General features: G+C 38.9%; 1 protein-coding gene and 1 pseudogene across 1 annotated transcript in view; one reads left to right on the top strand and one right to left on the bottom strand.

Moving 5' to 3' along the window:
* The window catches only part of NRXN1 (neurexin 1), a 1110288-nt gene that overhangs the window by 651047 nt on the left and 439079 nt on the right, over positions 1 to 20162 (bottom strand). The gene's annotated exons all lie outside the window — the stretch shown is intronic.
* Positions 13759 to 14083, top strand: LOC125128075 (60S ribosomal protein L26-like 1; annotated as a pseudogene).

Here is a 20162-nt window from a genome sequence, read left to right as displayed (position 1 = left end):
AGAGGAAAGATGGCAATGCAGGAACTTCAGATAACTAAAGTTATCATAAGATGGTTATATTTTTTGCTGCTGGATTTTTAAGACAAATGTTTCAGCACAGAAAGGATGTTTTATGCTCCAGGTTATTTGCTTTATTTTCCCTGTTGCAATGCTTTTTTCCCAAGAGGTCTGAAAACAGGTCTTATTCCTCTTTATATCCCCTGCAGGTTTTAGACTAGCTAATTGCATAGAATAAATATTCAGTAAATACTTATAGAATTAAATCATGCCTAAACTTCATATGTCCACAAGAAAACTCATGTCCACATTTTGAAAGAAAGAAAAAGGAGGTGGAAAACAGATGCAAATGAATAATTCAGAGATGAAAATTCCCCAAAGCATGGTTCTGGGTCTAATTTTAAATTTTAGCTCTGTTTATTGATAGCATCCATTCTTCTTAGAAGTGCCAGATACCCACACCCATATCCAAAGATAGAGGCATGCTGGTTTTGATATGTTTATGGGGAAAAAAGAGCATTAAAAATAATCATACATTAATTCAGCACATTAGTGTTAATTAATTAAGGTCTGAAAATGTAATTACTTTTAGTAGTTACTTGACTGATACAGGAAACAATACCATTATTTCCTCTAGAGATAAAACCGAGAGGAACGGTTTATAAGAAAATTCTGACTCACTATTTTCTCCAATAGATGCTGAAAGGGAGAGCTAAGAGGGCCAAGAAATAAGACAAATGAAGAAGGCTGGAAGGAAGGAAGAGGTACACACCAAGCAAGAGGCTGCGCAGAGCAGGGAGGCAGCACATTCTGGATATCTGCAACTGCTGCTTCTCTCTCCTTTGGGTGGCTGCCTGGCTTAACTGTTCAGTGATTTTTCTCCATGGTATGTCCTAAGCAGAAGGGCTTGTGTCTTGTACTCTATTCCAAATTTCAACACTGTCTAGAACACTATTAAGTCCAAATACACTTGTTAGAATGGTTACTACCACAAAGACAAGAAACAACAAGTGTTGGTGAGGAGAAGGAGGAAAGGAACTCTCATGCACTGTTGGTGGGAATGTAAATTGATACAGCCATTTGGAAAACAGTATGGAGTTTCCTAAATTTTTTTTTTAAAAAGAAAGAAAAGAAACTACCATATGATACAGAAATTTCACTTCTGGCTATAAATCACTCACTCAAAATGATGTATGCACCCCATGTTCACTGCAGCACTATTTACAACAGCCAAGACAGGGAAACAACTTAAATGACCATCAAAGGGTGAAATGGATAAAGAAACTGTTGTATATACCTATATCTATCTATCTATATCTATGTGTGTGTGTGTATACACAGATACACACACACACACACAATGGAAAAAACCCTAGAAACAAGACCGAACTCATAGATACAGTGGTGTTTGCCAGAGGCAGGAGATGGGTATGAAGGAAATGGGTTAAAAAATGTTTGTTTGTTTGTTTTGTCTTTTTGCCTTTTTTCTAGGGCCGCTTCTGCAGCATATGGAGGTTCCCAGGCTAGGGGTTGGATCGAAGCTGTAGCCACCGGCCTACGCCAGGGCCACAGCAACTCGGGATCCAAGCCGCGTCTGCAACCCACACCACAGCTCAGGGCAACGTCAGATCCCAACCCACCAAGCAAAGCCAGGGACCAACCCACAACCCCATCGTTCCCAGTCGGATTCGTTAACCACTGCGCCACGACGGGAACTCCTAAAAAATGTTTTAATTATTTTTCTCTAAGTGGAAAATGAGGGCTACTAGTGGACCAGAAACTGCATTCAAAGTAGGTTCTGGAAAGGATGCTGCTGCTATGCTACTGCTATCTATACCAGATGCTGAGTCCCCACTCCTGCCCTTGTCTCAGTGGCTGCCATCGGAAACAAGATGCTAGCCTTTCAGAACAAATCCTAAGCCTCCTGCTCTTCTGCATTGCTCACACCAGATTCCAAATCCTGAGGTGAAGCATCTGCTGGGCTGAGTGACACCTTGGGGGACAGCTGGGACACACGGCTTCTCTCCACGTAGACTCAGTCTCTCCCTGTGTGACCTCAATATATGGTTTCTTCCATATCAAATTGTAATGGTTCAGGGCTTCCAAAAGTGCCAGACCTCCTTAAAGCTTAGACTTGAAAAGCCATAGCAACCTTTCCACTGCATTCTAGTGGTTGAATCAAGTCACTAGACTAAGCCAGAACAAATGAGGAGAAAAAAGAAAGACAGGAAAGGAAGGAAGTTTTAAGTTTAATGTGGCGGCATCTTTTATCTTATATGCCAAAGGTCCAATAATGATTAATCCAAATAATAATTAATAACTCATATTGCCAGTTCCACTTTTATAAATATCCCTCTATGAGTAATTAAAAATCAAATAGGAGTTCCCATCGTGGTGCAGTGGTTAACGAATCTGACTAGGAACCATGAGGTTGTGGGTTTGATCCCTGGCCTTGCTCAGTGGGTTAAGGATCCAGCGTTGCTGTGAGCCATTGTGTGGGTTGCAGACACGGCTCAGATCCTGCGCTGCTGTGGCTCTGGCATAGGCTGGCAGCTGCAGCTCCGATTAGATCCCTAGCCTGGGAACCTCCATATGCCGCAGGAGTGGCTCAAGAAAAGGCAAAAAGACAAAAAAACAAAACAAAACAAAACAAAAACCATAAATAAATTCAAATTGGCTATATGTTACCTTCCCATAAGAATATGCTGGTGATAGAAAAGATAGATTTGTAGCCCAGTTAAAGAAAATGAAGGGGTTTAATCTAATTACTAGCCTCAACAGATAAATATATGCTGAGTTCTTAAACAAGAGTTTTCTGTGATAATCATTTTAAATGCAAAGGGAATTAGTACAGAAAAATAGGTTTAAAGTGAAGCAGAAGATTTTGGAGGGATCACAAGACAGAATGTCATGGTTACAAGGGAAAGGGACTAGCCGGAACCCTCTCTCTCTCGAGAATGCCAAGCACAGAGTGGGCAGCTCTAAGTCCTAGGCAATAAGATACCTGGCAAGGAATGATGGAGCCAAACTAGCTTATATTTAAGAGCTCAGACAGGGTACTGATTTATCCAAGAACAGACAGTTATTGAGAGGCAGCAAGACTATGAGCCAGGTAATACAAACTAGGTACACTTCAAAACATGGCTAGGTCATGGTGGGCAATGACATCTTAAGGAAAAAAATGCTGTATACAGCCAAATTTCACTCTGATACCAGTGTACCAGTGTATACTAGTGTAAAGAGGTTATGGTTTTTCTGATTTTAAAAAAGGTATAAATGAATAAGCTTCTGTTTGAGAACATACATACCACCTGTTCACAATAATTTAATATTGTTAATATCCAGGAATTTTGTCTGATCTTCAAAATGTTTTCTTAATGACAGGGCTAAAGGATTATTCAACATAATGTGCAGATTTGGCCTTTAATAGTGATTTTATATTTGGCTAATAAAATTATAACCCTAAAATATAGGCCATAAAAATAATTACTTAGCAGATGGAAAAAAAGACAAAATAGGATAAAACGAAGATAGCAAAAAGAAAATAGAGAAGAGAAAGGGAAAACCATTAGTAAAGCTAACATGCAAACACAATCTAACAAACTTTTCAGTTCACTGTTAACTATACTTTGGGATCTGCCAAGGGAAAAAAATCAAAATATCTCATATGTTTAGGTGTGTTTATATCTAAAATACTTATAGTCGTACTTCCCCAGGAACATCTCCAGTAGTTTCCAGTTTCCTGACTTGACCATATGGGCGTCAGTTGCCTACCAACCCTCACAATGGCCATCATAACTGATCCTATGTATGTTACTAACTTCATTGTTACTCATGTTCAAAAACCCCAGGGTCCAATCACAGCAAACCCCTCCTCCCCCACAGGAACACATGACTTTCTATATATTATCTCCCTTCCTCCATCTCTTTCTTCTCTCCTTTCTCTCTGACCCCATTATTTATTCATTCAGTGTTTTTCACCTCCTTCTTCCCCAACCTTTTAACCTGGTTAATCTACTCACCTTTTAAAACTCACTGGTATATGAAGGCTGAGAAGCCTTCCCTGATACCCTACTCTGGGTCTTCCATAGCACAAAGCATTCACCCCATCAGAGAACTTATAGTGTAGTACTGTAATTACTCATTTCCCTGTCTGTTTCTACAGTGAACACATATTTACTAAGAGTTAGAGACTGGGTCATGTAAACTTTTGTATATTAGTGCCCCTTGCACAACACCTGACCTTTAATGGTACTCATAAAATGTTTGCAAGCTGAGTAAAGAGCTAAAACGTATGAGTACTTTCTATTTACCAAATATTGTATTGTGGATGTTATGCTTTAGGTTCACAGAATCTAGAAATTCCTTCTCTACAAGGTAAAATTTTATTTAAAGTGTAAGATTCAGAATAGATGACCCAGACCTCATGATCTTCCAATCATCAAGGCTGAGTTCATCACTCTTCTGGCACTTGTAAAAAGGTAAGATAAGGTCACTCAAAATATTACATTAACGTTATTATGAATATCACTCCCACAGTATTTTGTGTGCTGTAGATCTCTGAGTCCTATTCCTCACCTTGATCACAAGTAACTAATGATGACCTTGGAGTTCCCTTCGTGGCTCAGTGGTTAACAAACCTGTCTATGATCCATGAGGATGTGGGTTCCATCCCTGGCCTCATTCAGTGGGTTAAGTATCTGGCATTGTCATGAGCTGTGGTGTAGGCTGCAGACGCGGCTCGGATCCTGCGTTGCTGTGGCTGTGGCATTAGGCCAGCAGCATTGGACCCCTAGTCTGGGAGCCTCCATGTGCCACAGGTATGGCCCTAAAAAGCTAAACCAAAACCAAAACAAAACAAAAAAGCAAGTAACTAAGGATGAGCTAGACAACTTGCTGGAGTTTGTTGAATGTAACCCATGAAATTGATGATAGTTTCTCTTTTCCCCTGCTAAGTACATGGAAAGAAAAAGTCTACCCAGTACACTGCCTTAATATATCCTTGAACATGTCTGATTCCAAGTTTGGGCCACAGAATAATTTTGAAGGAGAGTAAGAAGTTATGTACTGAAGTCAGCACAGAGGTAACATCCTCATCAATCCCCAGAGTTAATGGCTTCAAAGATCTGTTGCTCTAAGAAAGTTCTTCTACTTTTGTTCCAGGAAAGCCAACAATTATCCTTTAAACTCAATATGATAAAAATGGAGATTCCAAGTTTTTTGGGTGACCATATGTTCCTACATTTCTAGGTCAGTCTTGATCAAACAGTCTCTTCCATGTAACCCATAAATACATTTGTACTCGTTAGCCCGTCTGTCCTGATTTTGTCGGTTTAGAAATGTGGTCACAGTGAGTGTTCTATTTATTTCCTACCAAGCATCCAACATTTATCTTTTAAGTTTAATGATATTTAAATTATCTTAGTTCTTTTATGCAAAAAGGAAGGAACAAATGGACAGCTATTGGCAGAGAGTATGAATATGATGAACTATTCTTACTTTGACATCAAATGACTTGGAAATGTACTAGTGGTGGAACAAGGAGGAACGAGTTTTCCTCTGCTAAGTGAAGGGGTTCCTTTGACCTAAGGATGAAAAACCTAAATGAATGGGCCATCTAGGCTTGGTAAGGAAATGGTCACTGTCAATACTGTCACCATAGCTTGATATGTTGGGTCAAATGCTTTAATCATAGTACACCTACATGAATGTGAAAGAGAGTTCTTAATCTCAGCCCTATGTACAAATGAAAAGGTCAATGTGTCAAACAAAAATAATAAGTGAGAAAGTCTAGAATGTCCTTAAGCCTGGCATAAAGCCACAGGCTCATCACTTCAGTTTGGCACTGTATTCCTTGCATAGAGTATGCAAACTTTTAGAGGAAATAGAAAATTCAAAGGTCCTTAAGAATAAAACTACATACCTCACCCTCTTCCCACAGATTCTGAGCATTCTGGTTTGAGAAATAGTGGGCTAATAAGTGGTTAACCACATGGATTCCAGCATCAGACTTGGATTCAAGTCCTCAGTGCCACTTTGTAACTGAATGACTTTAAGCAAGTTAATTAAACTTTCTAAACACTGGTCTCTTCGTATGTAAAACTGGGACTCCACTTATATGAGGTATCTAAAGTAGTCAAATTCATAGAAATAGAAAGTAGAATGGTGGTTAACAGATGCTTGAGAGGGGGAAACACAGAGTTGTCCATGACATGCAGAAATTCCTGAGCCAGGGAGGGAACCTGTGCCACAGCAGTAACACCTTAACATGCAAAGCCACCAGGGAACTCCCAATAGAGTTGAATGGATATAAAGTTTCAGGTTTGCAAGATGAGGAAATTCTGAAGATCTGTTATTGGACAATAAGACTACACTTAACATTCCTGAACTGTACATTTATGGTTAAGATGGTAAAGTTTATGTTATGTGGGGTTTTTTTAAATCATAATTAATAACAACAGGAGTTCACATTGTGGCACAGTGGGGTTAAGGATCCAGCATTGTCTCTGCAGTGGTGCACGTTTGATCCCTGGCCCAGCTCAGTGGGTTAAGGATCTGGTGTTGCCATAGCTGTGGTGTAGGTCTCAACTGCAGCTTGGATTCAGTTCCTGGCCTGGGAACTTCTATATGCCACTGAAAAAACAAACAAACAAAAAAACCCCAAACTGAAACAATAACAACAACAAAAAAACTGCCCTTAATTATACTGAAGATTAAAATTTTGTAGATAAATGCAAAGTACTTTACACAGTACCCAGTATACTCAGTGTTCTTTATAGAATAGGTAGTGTTTTTTCAATGAAATAAAATTTTTAAAAGTATTAAGCAAAGAGACATTTACACTGACTTGTGGAATGATTTCCTTCTCTATTGGTGTGTTGGTTGTTGATGGAGCATCAGCGAAGAGAATCACTGAACTCATTCAAATGATTCATTCATACTGCCAACTATAATGATGATCATGAGTCTAGTGCTTCAGCGAGCACAAAGCAGTCACCTGGGGAAGCACCATGTCCCAAGAGAGACCATTCAGGTATACCTGGTAGCAAGCACTCAGCTACTCTGGTGGGCAATGACAGTTTTTAAACACCTCTGAGAGAGCCACACAGATTTTCTTCCTGTTGGATAAAATGGGCTGGTGACATGAGTGTTACCAGATGAGAAGCCATAGTCCTTCTCAAATGGATACCCCTGCCTCCCCCTGCCACTCCTGGGATCCAACTCCTCTCACTTATTTCGCTCTAGCCACACTGGCATTTGGGCTCTTTCTGGAACTCACCAGACCTGCTCATGCCTTACAGTTTGTCCTTATTCTTGTCTCTGCCCAGAAGGAACGTCCTCAATGTAGTCAAGGGATCACTCCCTCATCTTCTTTAGGTTTTGTCTCCCATGTCACCTCGTATAGAGCTATGCGACAATCTTATATGAAAGTGCTACCCTCTTCTTCTCCTGGCACAGTGACTTTGATTTTTTTTTTAAGAACACATACTATCTCTGAGTGAATTATATATTTTTAAATGTGTTTAGGGAGTTCCCATTGTGGCTTAGCGGTAATGAATCCAACTAGTACCCATGAGGATGCGGGTTCAATACCTGGCCCCATTCAGGGGGTTAAGGATCCAATCCAGCATTGCCATGAGCTGTGGTCGCAGGTGCAGTTCAGATCCCACGTTGCTGTGGCTGTTGTGTAGGCTGGCTGCTGTAGCTCCGATCCAACCCCTAGTCTGGGAATATCCACATGCCATGGCTGCGGCCCTAAAAAGTGAAAGAAAAAAAAATGTGTTTAGTATCGGAGTATTTCCAGTAGTCAGTATAAGCACCATAAAGGTTAAAAAAAAATCCTTTTAGTCACTGCTGTATTCTGACATAGAATAGTATCTAGTATGTAGTAGTATGAACATATTCAATATTTTTGAATGATTAAATATATTGGCCAAAGCCTCATTTAATACAAAGAATCAATGATGTCTTAACCAAAAGAGTTCTCCTCACAGAGAACTAAGAAATATTACTTAGTCTAAATATTACTTAGACAGCATGCCGCTACTGAGTCATTTTATTTTAACCTCAAATTCCTTTCCACTTCAGTGGAAGAGAGTTTGTATATCTGTTTTGCTACCATTTCCATAATCAGAAGGTTTGGGGACACATAGAAGCTAATATTGCAACAGCTACTGAAGACAATTAGTGAATTTAGAGGTATAGGGTGATATTTAATAAAATGTTTTTAATAATGTATTCATTTATTTGAAAACAAAACATGTTATTGTAATTAGCTTTATAAAAATGCACCTTGGGTTCTTGGCTTATGCTAGATAAATCAAATATTTATAAATTCCATTATTATATTTGCATGTGGTACCAATGTATTGCTTCTGTTCTGTATTAGGAGAGAGAACTTCCAAAAAGAGAGTGTGAGCTAGAGAGAATTTACAACAGTGAGGTGAGCAACCTGGCTTCCAGTGCCAACTTTGTCTTCATTCAGCTCCCTGACCTCAGACGACACACAATCTCTCCTTGTCTGGCTGTACAGAATGTGCTTCTCTAAGCTCCAGCTGTCTCATGGGAAATGAACGTATCAATCCTTGTTTCACCTATTTCACAAAGTTGCCTTGTAACTTTCGAAAATTGAGACTCACACCCCTGGAGATGTGCTACATGATGTTAGGTAGTTCAAAAATGTACTGAATTTCCAAGTTGTTTGAATTTGTACTTGGAAGAAAAAAGTACAACTAGCATATTCAAGTTGTAATCTTATGGATAATATTATTTTAGGATGAGATTAATTGCCAAAGTAAGTTAAGTTGAAATATAAAATACTAAGTAAATGATAATATAGGTAATATGTAAATATGGCACAATTACGGAAGTGATATATAAACAACTGAGGTTTGGGAAAGTCTTGTGAGGATCAATTGTGATAATATTTGAATGTCCTTTTCAAAGTTACCATTGCCAATCAGGATAAGATGGTATTAGCATTAAACAAATATAAATGAAATAAAGTATTAAAATGATGAACTCTACTCAGGGTTATCTTTTTTTTTTAAGTGCCTACTTTGTCCTTGGCACTCAATAAAGACTCAGCATTTTACCCATAAGCAAACTCTCTCCAAACAAACCTGCTGTTAGCTGAGGTAAATCACAGCAAGCTCTTTCCCCATATCACACATCCACTCCATAAGACCATGCTCTGGGAAAGTTACTACTTTGGAAATGGCATCCATAATTCAATAAATATATGTATTTTTTTGAAAACCAAAAAGCAACCCCTGTGAGTGAGGAAGTTTCTTTTTTACATATTCCTCATGACCTACTATGCAGTATTGTGGAAAAATAGAATCAGAGCCTGATTGATCAATGTTGAATAATTTAAAAATAGCATAGTTAAACTCAAATAATAACTATAATATTGGGTTTTTCACAGAAAGGACTCAAAGAATCTGCACCACATGAAACAATATATTTTAATGAGAAGTATGCAGAATGTGTATAATCTGTATAAAACTGTGAGTGCATAGATGATGCATGACAGAAAACCTGTAGTGCCTGCTGTCTGCCTCACTCTTCTTCACCCATTCCTCACCAAACAATATAACATCATTCAGACACATTATCTCTGTTTTAGTCTGTTTTCAGCTACCTACTGGCTTTTCTGCATTCACTTACCGATTTTCTCTGACTTAATTTTCTCAAACTAATCAGAAATTGACCCTATCTGCTATGAAAATAGACAAAGGTCTAACTGCTGATGGTTCTCTAGGCATGTATCTCTCTCACCTATTAGATGGTAACACCATGGGAAGTCAGAAACCATTCTGCTTTATTCACTGTCATGTCCACAGTAACTGGCTTATGGCAGTTCTTCACAAATGGTGAGCAAATATATATACTGATGAACTGATGTATTTATGGAGCAGCTGTTAGATGCCAATTACTATGTAAGGCTCATTGTTGCTCAAGTATTGAGCATAATAAAGTGAATTGTAAAACTTCATGAGCTTTAAATCCCCTTGTAAATATTGAATGTTACAAAAGCATTTTTAGTTAATTCTTTAAATCACTAATTCACATACAGTTTCAAATGAGAGCCATTAGATAAGTTCTCAATTGGAGATTTTTATCAAGATGTGGTACATATATACAATGGAATATTATTCAGCCATAAAAAATGAAATAATGCCATTTGCAGCAACTTGGATGGACCTAGAGATTATCATACTGGTGAAGTAAGTCAGACAAATATCATAGGACATTACTTATATGTGGATACTAATAAAAATCATACAAAAGAACTTATTTATAAAACAGAAACAAACTCACAGATTTTAAAACCAATCTTATGGTTACCATAGGTGAAACCACTGGGAGGAGGGAAGAATTGGGGGGATGGGAATATCATATACACACTACTGCATAAAATAGGTGACTAATGAGAACCTACCATGTAGCACCGGAAAATGTACTCAATACTTTGTAATAACCTAGATGGGAAAAAAGAATGGATGCACTTATATGTATGTATGACTGATTCACTTTGCTGTACACCTGAAACTAATGCAATACTGTAAGTCAACTATACTCCAATAAAATTTTAAAAATAAAATTAAAATTAAAAAAAATAAGAATGGGATAACACACTTTTTAAAAGTTTGTATTTACTATTTAAAAAGATGGAATTTTACACTGTTGTGTTTATAAAATGTACTTGAACAATACATTCACTGTTTCTGTAGCTTTATGAAATGCTGGTTCTGTATAACCCTGTCTGTGAACTACTTTCTGTGATACTGCTGTATCTATGAAACAATCCAGAGTATTCTGTTAGTATCCATAGCTTCCCCCCATGATCTAAACACTTTTACATTCCTAACCCATGAGAGCACAGGACACTACATGGCATTCTCCTGGACAACTGGCATCAGCCCACTATACTCTAATTCCCTCTCCTGAATCAAGAGTGTCCTGTACCAAGTATGCTTTTCTTTCAAAAAAGCCGCTGCTTTTGGTGAATGGTTTTGACATAATAGTTGACAAAATATGTGGAAATGCTAGTGAGCAATGTGCTGAAAAGAAGCAAAAAAAGTGTCCACAGCATTTTAGGGGTTCATCCAACAATCTGGTAGGGAGATAATAAAGCCAGTACTTTAAGGTCAGAGACTGAAGTTGTCCAACATTTTACCCCCAGTTCTAAGCTTGATTTGTAATAAAAAGTCACCACATAATGTGTTTGATGAGTGGATAAGGGGAAAAATAGATACAAAAGGGAGGAAGGGCTATTCAGTATAAAGAGTCTGAAGCCCTCTGTCTTTTTGTAAATAGGACAGTGTGTGTATATACACAAACACACACATTTGAGTCAGATATTTAAGGGAAGATAGAATGCAATCTGCAGAAAGGAGAAAGTAGGACAAAAGATGACAGTGACAAACGAAATGTATATCCAGGGAAGTTCTGGGTTATCTAATTTTAATTATCACTATGCCTATGATTTCATTGCTCCTTGATGTTTCACCAAGTCTTATTCCAGTTCCCTCCCCTGCTATTATGATTCTTTTCCTGCACTCACGGGCTCTTCCTCAGGGGGCTGACATCCGTGAGATCTCTGTGCTGTGCTGGGGAGAGGGAATCTGCTAGGTGGGAGAGAGCACTTATCTCATCCTTCAGCAGATGCCCCCAAAGCTGAGCCTGGAAACATGCCCCAGTCTGCCTGCTAAACATAAGTTAAGCGCCCTTCAGCAAAGATTCAGGCTTGGCTTCCTTCCCTTGGCTATTAAGCTCCATTCCCACAGAATTACTACATGTCTGATGTTTCTAAAACCCTTTGTGTGAATCTCAGACAGTTATTTTTTCAGATCCAAATTTCGACCTTGGTTAGGCAGGCCCCAAATCCCTTTCAACCCTGCTCCTGGCAGTGAAGGTCCAGGAACACATAATAAAGAGGGGATAAGAATAACATCTGCAGCTCAGTGACCGCTTATTATGGGCCAATCACTGTGCTAAACTCTTTGAATGCAGCATCTCATTTAATCCCCACCATAAGCCCTGCCTGCTAGCTACAATGATTACTCCTATCACCTCTATTTTACAGATGAAATAAAGAAACTTGTTCAAGGTACACAACCACTAGGTATTAAAGCCAGATTTGAGACTCTAGCAGTCAATTTATAGTTTTCAAGGGCAAGGGCAAATGACACTAGAAACATATAAATAGGCTTAATAGTGTAAAAGCTGCCAAGCCAGCTCATAAACTGATACTACAGCCTGCCCACCCCAGAAGAAAGAAGGTCATGCTTCTTCACACACTTATGTAGCAAGTATATGATCCAAGAGAGCTTCTGTGAGGCACTACAGATGTTCTAACAGTAATAGCAGTGGCAGCAACAGAGGTGGGACAGGTGACTTTGGAAACAGAACTTGCTCTTAGTTCAGGCAGCAAAGAGCACAATGACTTCCAGGCTCTCTCCTTAACCAGGGTAGAGAGAAGAGGCCACAGGTTTCAGAGCATAGACTGTCCACCTCTAAAGACTGTGTCATCTGTTGCAGCAAGCTTGACCCTTCAGATGCTCTTTTTTGGGGGGATGGGGGTGGTGCTGGAGGCGTGCAGAACTCCCCCAGGGCCAGGGATAAAACCCAAGCCACAGCAGCAACAACACTGAGACCTTAACTGCCAGGCCACCAGGGAAATCCCTGGATTAAAAAAAAAAAAAAAAAAAACAGGAAACTAGGTCAGTGTAAAAGTTGCTCCTTGTGACAAATACTTGTGTGTGGTATGTGCATAACTACAGAGGAATTTAGAGAAAAAAAAATCTGGGAGAAAAATGTTATTCAAGTGGAAAAGACAAAACTGGCATCAAAACACCAGCATCAGGAAGTCTGTCACAAAGATGGAGAAGCAGAGCAGGTTCCTGGGGCACTTTATTGAGGCAGGCATGCCAGCCAAAAGGGCCAAGATCAGTGTAGTGATCAAGAGCTGCCAGTCCTAAAAAGTCCCTGGCCTGGGCCAAATGAGCATATTCTTTCTCCCCTCTTCCCCTTGACACTCTGCCATCAATCATTTCAAAATGAAATTATCTAAGAGTAGATTGTTTGTGCCATTTATCTGAACAGAACCATCAGTTTTTGATCAAATGTTATTTCTTATGAGTCCTATAAACTGAAGCATGAGTAGGTAAATAACTGCTGTGTGGGATAACTAAGGGGAACTGGCATTTTGTTGTTTTGTTTTGTTTTGTTTTGTTTTAGGGCCACATCCTTGGCATGTGGAGGTTCCCAGGCTAGGGGTCGAATCAGAGCTGTAGCCGCTGGCCTACACAGGAATATGGCTACAGCAACATGGAATCCAAGTCATGTCTATGACCTAGAGCACAGCTCATAGCAATGCCAGACCCTTAACCCACTGAGCAAGGCCAGGGATCAAACCTGTATTCTCACCGATCCTAGTTAGATTCATTTCCACTGAGTCACAATGGAAACTGCAAGGGGAATGATTTTTATGTGAACACTCTAGAGATGTTTAGAGAATTTTTTTTTCATTCCAATCAGCCCAGCTCTATCTCAGTGTTTCTGCAATGACAAGTGGACAGAACATGAGCCCATAGGGCCTATGTCACCTAGTTCCAGCAGAAATTAGTATGATATACTTAAAGGACACTGACTTTACAAGTATATCCATTTCTCCCATAATTTCTCTATTTTTAAAATAATACAACCATGCAGCATGAAAAATATAGTAAGACTGCTGAAGTGCCAGTGACCAAAATGAAGTTCAATCCCTTTGTGACTTCTGACTGAAATAAGAACTGTAAAAAGGCACATCAGCGCCCACCCACATTACAAGAAGATGAAGTCTTCCCTTCTTCCCAAAGATCTGATGCAGAAGTACAGTCCCATCCATGCCCATCATCTGAAAGGATGAAGTTCAGGATGTGCAGGAGCACCGCAAAGGGCAGCAAATTAGCAAAGTAGTCCAGATTTCCAAGAAGAAATATGTCATTTACACTGAACCAGTTGCAGCAGGAGAAGTCTAATGGCACAACTGTCCATGTGGGCATTCACCCCAGCAAGGTGGTCATCACTAGGCTAAACTTGACAAAGACAGCAAAAAATCCTTGAGGGTAAAGCCAAATCTTGCCAAGTAGGAAAGGAAAAGGGCAAATATAAGAAAGAAGGTACAGGAATAATCTTATATACAATTTTCATTAAAAACTGTTAAAATTAAATTAAAAATATAGTATATAGGAGTTCCTGTTGTGGCTCAGTGAAAAGAATCCAACTAGTATCCATGAGGATGCGAGTTTGATCCCTGGCCTCACTTAGTGGGTTGGGATTGCTGCGAGCTGTGGTGTAGGTTGCAGTCGAGGCTTGGATCCTGAGTTGCTGTGGCTATGACATAAGCCAGCAGCTGTGGCTCCAATTAAGCCTAGGAACTTCCATATGCCACAGATGTGGCCCTAAAAGAGCAAAAAAAAAAAAAAAAGTATGTATACATATACACATAGCAAGACAGCAACATATTCAACTTTTGTCTTTAATACTATCAGTTTAAAAAAAATGTGACTCATAAAATAAGATTTACATGGTAGAAAGGAAAATGTCTTAGAAATCAAATAGATGCAAATATAATTTCATGTTTTTGGAGTAGATCTGATATCCACGGTCGATAGTGCTAACAGCATAAATTTTGTTGCATTAATTGCACAATGTAATTTTACCTGTTGTTTCCAAAGGGGAAAGCAACCAAAATTCCCTTGACTTCTGTAGTAACATCTATGTTTTGGCCATGTTTTAGAGATTAAAGGAAATTTTTAAGTCGCAAATGATAGATGTTCTTATATTTGTTTATGCTGTTGGAAACATGCTATTGAATGAGACATAACATATGAGAAACATTAAATAAAAACAGATGTTATTATACACTTGAAGTTGTAAGGCAATGATACACTTGACATCCCAGCCTGTGAAATACATGAAAAGATATTTTTAAAAAGGTAAAAACTGTGAAAAGGAAACATGAATAAATAGTGACACATTCTTTTAAAATTAGCAATCTGAGACAATAAAATTGCAGTGTTTCAGAGCTCAAGATATTTCCAAACTGATAAAGTATATTTGCACTTATAAAAGTATTTTTACATTCCCTTAGCTTTGTATTTCATATTTGATTACCAAGGTAGATCATGACATATAGTCATACTACATAAAGTGAAACTTTATTCGTATGTCTATAAACTTTCTTTGTCCTAAAAAAATAAAAATATGCATTAGAATTATCTGGCAACCTTCAACAATCATAGGCATCTGTGTGGGAGTGTTGTAAAGGGAGCCCTTTGCTCCAGGTCGTTAGACATGGAGAAAGGATTCTGAAAACTGTGTTAGATGTGGTAATGTGTGCTGTGCTAAAAGAGACTCATTAAGCCAAAAAATAAAGCCTTTTAAGACAGAGCTGAGGCTGGAGAAAAGGGCTGACACATGTCTTTCCCTCAAGATCCACAGAAATGGTATAAATGGGCTGTGTGTTACTTAATCACTGAAACAATTATTTATGTTTATGTTTTGTGTTTAACTCCATTCAGTCTAGTACCACCTGAATCCAAAAAAAAAAAAAAGTACTAAACCTGGGGGTTTCTCATTTTCCCTTCTCTCCATCTTAGAGTCCTCATCTCGCCTCTCCCTCCCAACCTCTCTCAACATTAAAGACCCTCAGACTGTTCATGGCTGACCCCCTCATCAATGCTTAATATCCAATTCATTTGTTCAGTTGACCTGTATTTTGTGCCTATGCCCAAGCTACTCTCCAAGTACTAAAAGGGATTCTATGTGAATAAGAGAAAACCTCTGCTCAGAAGTAACAAACAAAAATGATGAATATCCAGTTGAGGCCCTATTTGCACATCCAGGTTAGAAATCCTGGTACAGTGGGGAGATTGAGCATCAGGTGTTATTTTTATGAGGTCCTAGTGGCCATCTAGACTGAAATATAAAGGGCTTTGGAAATGATGGTGAGACCCTAGGGTGCTGAGTTTAAGACACTCAACCAAGTAAGAATAGTATTCTAGACTGTGATTTGATTTGATAGAAATTATGTTCTGAGTCTTGAAAGCAGGAAAGAACTTGGTCTATAATTAATTGTTTTGAGATATAAGAGGTGCTTTAAGGGTGACTCAGTTGTTCTCTGTACTATTTTTTTCTCTTTTCTTTTTTCTTTTTTTCTTTTTTTTTTCTTTTTTTTTTTTCTTTTCAGAGAGTAGGGCATGTTCCAAATTCTTTGACTATGATTTATGGGCCAGAGTAAGAAAAAAGGCCCCTTCACCCCTTCTCCCCAATGCCTCACACCACTGCTGTTCCAAGGGAGGGAAGCACCTTAGCAAGGGTGGCAGGGTTAGCATTTGAGTCTCTGAGAATGAATAGTTCTCTCTGGCAGGCAAATGTAAGATTAACGGAAAGAGATCAAAGAACAGCACCCATGGTGGTTCCAGGAAGACTGGAAAGGCCCCCTCAGAGAATGCACATACTTGGAATTTTGCCAGAGGAAGGGAGGAGCTGAGGGGACAGGCATCCCTTTTTCAAGTAAAGGCTTGGAGTCCAGCATTATTCTAATTTCCACTGCTATCATTAGCTGTGTTCCCCTCCAGCCTATTGTGCATGAAGAAATGAGGCCCAAGTGCCGAAATAATGCAAACACATAAATAAAGGCCATAAAAGAAGAAGAAGCAACATACTATAGAAGCTATTATCTTTCTGGCATATTCAATTTCTCTCTCCTAATGTCTCCATAAAACTCTTGTAGTGATTTGTGTAAGAAAACTAACTTTTCAAAAGCATATTTATTCCCAAGTAGATCAGAACTGATTTTCTCATTTGTTTTGATTTCACAGTTATGATCAGGAGTTAGAAACTTCCTTTCAGCATTAGACTTCTCCCATCAATAGACCAAAGGGTCTATCTCTCTTCTGTCCATTGCCAACTCTCTTAAATAAAAAAAAAAAAACCTGCTTCTAATCTCTTCACTGTTCACTTTTTCCTTAACTTCTTGCAATTTGAGTCCTTAGGACCATTGCTCTTTCAGAGTTGCCTCCATCATTTTTCTCAGCTCCATGTCTTTTCTCAGATCTCCCATGTCTTTTACAGTAATTTGTATTATTTATTCATAATATGTACCATACTATTCAAAATGCTTCTATTTTATTGGAGCATCTCCTCTGTGGGCTTCAAGGTTGACATACGCTGTCTTAACCTATCAAAATAACCCTTTGTTATCTTCTCTCATTCTGACAAAAACTCACATACAAAGAGATTGTACAATTAACAGCAGTGCTGGACTCAGAATGCAAGTGCAGATTTGTCTAACTCAAGAGCCTTACCCCTCTACACTCTTCCATTGTGTCTAGACTGGAATGCTGTGTAATTCACAATTTCATAACAACTACTAGAAATGGCTCGGCCAGGTCAAAATTACAAAGAAAAAGCTTTGTTTCTAGTGGAACAGATGGTGAACTTCACCAGTTGTCCCTGGAAGGAAAGACCCATCTGGCCATCTGGTTTGGAAGCCTTCAGGGGCCCCACCTACATAGGACAGTGCAGTAAGGATTCCCCTAGTCTGTCTGGAAGAAGAGTCCTATTGGATTGCTCCTCAGGTCTTTAAAAGGCCTATGGGAAATCTCCTAAGACTTGGTTCTTAACAAGCAAAGTCATAAGGAGGGTTCTGCCTTGGGGAGTGTCTTGTCTCTGTCCTTGGCTGGATGTGACTCTGTCCTAGCTGCCTCAAATGAGAATAATCCTCTAGCTATATCCCAATCCCTTAAACCTTTGACTCATGTGTCAGCAGGCTTGGCTTGATGTCTACGATCTGCTGCAGCAGCCCAAGAATCTACTTTCAAGGAGGTACCTCTTCTCCAGCATAAGGCTTCTCTGCAGCTGTCTCCTCCTGTGGTCTGAGGTGCCATTAGTTTATTGCCCTAGCCTCTGGGATACATTGCTTCTCTCTGACCTCTTCTCTTCTCTGTCCTTTCCTTGACTTTATTTCTTAATATGGGCACCTTGCAAGGCTCTGGTGGTTCCATTCTCTCCCTGTCTCTCCTCCTTACCTTCCCAGATGGGCACATCCATTCCCAAATCTTCAATACCTCCTCCATGTTAAAGGCTCCTAATCCTTCTCTTGAGCACCTGTCGTGCATTCCATAGGAGCATAGGAGCCTCTCTTCAGGCTTTTCAGGCACAAAATAGGTTTTCTTGTTTGCAAGGAAACTAGCAGCCAGTGCACACTTGCAATGCAGCTCAGTGTTCAGTACATGTTTTTGAACAAGCAAATGAATGAGTCTCCTCCTGTCTCTCCTCATTACCTTTCCCAATGAGCATGTCCATTTCCAAAGCTTTAATACAATCTCCATATCAGTTTGTTGAACAAATAAATGAATGAGTTTAAAACAAAACTTATTTTTTCATCTTTCTGCGACACTCTCCCTGCCGCTGCTCTGAAACAGGTTTTAGAATCAGACTGAATTAGTTTGAAATTTTGTTCAATATACTAATAGGATGAAGCCTCAGGCAAATTACTTAGCTTTCCTGAGCCATCTCCCAAGGGGGGGAAAAATCACAGAGAATAATGATTACTCTACTTGTTTATTATGAAGATTAAGTACTGTGTGTAAAATATCTTGGTGCCAGCCATGTTCATAGGTATCAACTCTAATTCCTAACTCTCCTAAAGGTACATTAAGTATCTCATTTAAACCTCACAAATACCTCATGAGGTACTTTTACATCTCTACTTTATAAATGAGGTGATGAAGCAACAGGGACAAAATGTGACTCACTTGCACCAAGTCATAGCAAAACCAAGTCCCAGGTGATATATTCCTCCGGGACCCACACAATAAACCACCTCACTCTTAGATTATAAGCTCCCTAGAAGATAGGATTCACCTTATAAAAATTGATAAACCAAATGGCTCCAAACAAAATGAGTCTTCAGAAGAGGATCAAAAACATAGAAGAAACAAACAAATATGTTTTACTTTTTGAAATCTGACCTCCTACTTTGATGGTAAGCTATTTCAGGGAAAAGTTTTTGTATCTGTCACAAAGCTAAGTGCAACATACTTAAAAAAATCATGACTTAAAGATTATGGTATAATAGGAATTCCAGTTGTGGCTCAGTGGGTTAGTATCCATGTGAATGTGGTTCGATCCCTGGCCTCACTGAGTTAGTTAAAGGTATATTGCCATAAGCTATGGTGTAGTTCACAGATGCGGCTTGGATCTGGCATTGCTGTGGCAATGGTGTGGGCCAGCAGCTGCATCTCTGATTTGACCCCTAGCCTGGGAACTTCCATATGCTACAGGTGCAGCAGTAAAAAAAAAAAAAAAGAAAAGAAAAAAAACAAGAAAAAAATAGATAAAATTTTTAAAAAAGATTATGGTGTAATAAAGAATATACACTTGGTGATGCTCTTCCAAAGACATCAGGGGGTGGATGTTGCATTAAGATAAGTAGAAATGAGGAAGAGAATTAATGAGGAAGAGAATTAATTCACAGCAAACATGCTTCAGTGAAAGTTGTATGAGTCAACATCCAAGAAACCAAGTGATAATTTCTTCATCAGAAGAGGGAATACATGATTGAGAAATATGTCCTGCTAATTGGGGTTGAAGCAATTGCACTTGATGAAAAGAAAATCATCAGAAATGGTTTGATGTTTTCTGTAAGAAGCTAGAAAATGCATTATAATTCCAGTTGTGGATAGAAATTTAATGCATTTTAAACAGGGTGGGAAGGGTGAATAATTGTTTTGTCGGGGGTGGAGTGGATTTTAGGCATCTCAATAACTATAAACCTAATTGAAGGAGAGCAGAAAGGCATATCAGAAATTGGAGGATGCAAAATCAAATAGAGGAAAGCAGATTGATTGCTTATATGAGAAATTAATATCGCATATTGCTTAGACGAAGCTTTAGATTAAATGAGGAACAAAAATAATAATTTAGAAGAGATGTACCTGACTCCAAAATCAAGAAGAACTGCTCAAATACAGCAGGTGGCTGAAAAACTTAAAAAACAAAATACTGAACTTTTTTTTTTCCCAAAAATAAGAACACAGAAGAGTTCCCATCGTGGCACAGCTGAAACAAACCCGACTAGGAACCATGAGGTTGCGGGTTGGATC

This window comes from Phacochoerus africanus, chromosome 5, assembly GCF_016906955.1.
Source record: "Phacochoerus africanus isolate WHEZ1 chromosome 5, ROS_Pafr_v1, whole genome shotgun sequence".
NCBI classification, from domain to species: Eukaryota; Metazoa; Chordata; class Mammalia; order Artiodactyla; family Suidae; genus Phacochoerus; species Phacochoerus africanus.
The sequence above is the reverse complement of the archived record's forward strand: the minus strand, read 5'-3'. Positions and strand labels throughout refer to the sequence as shown.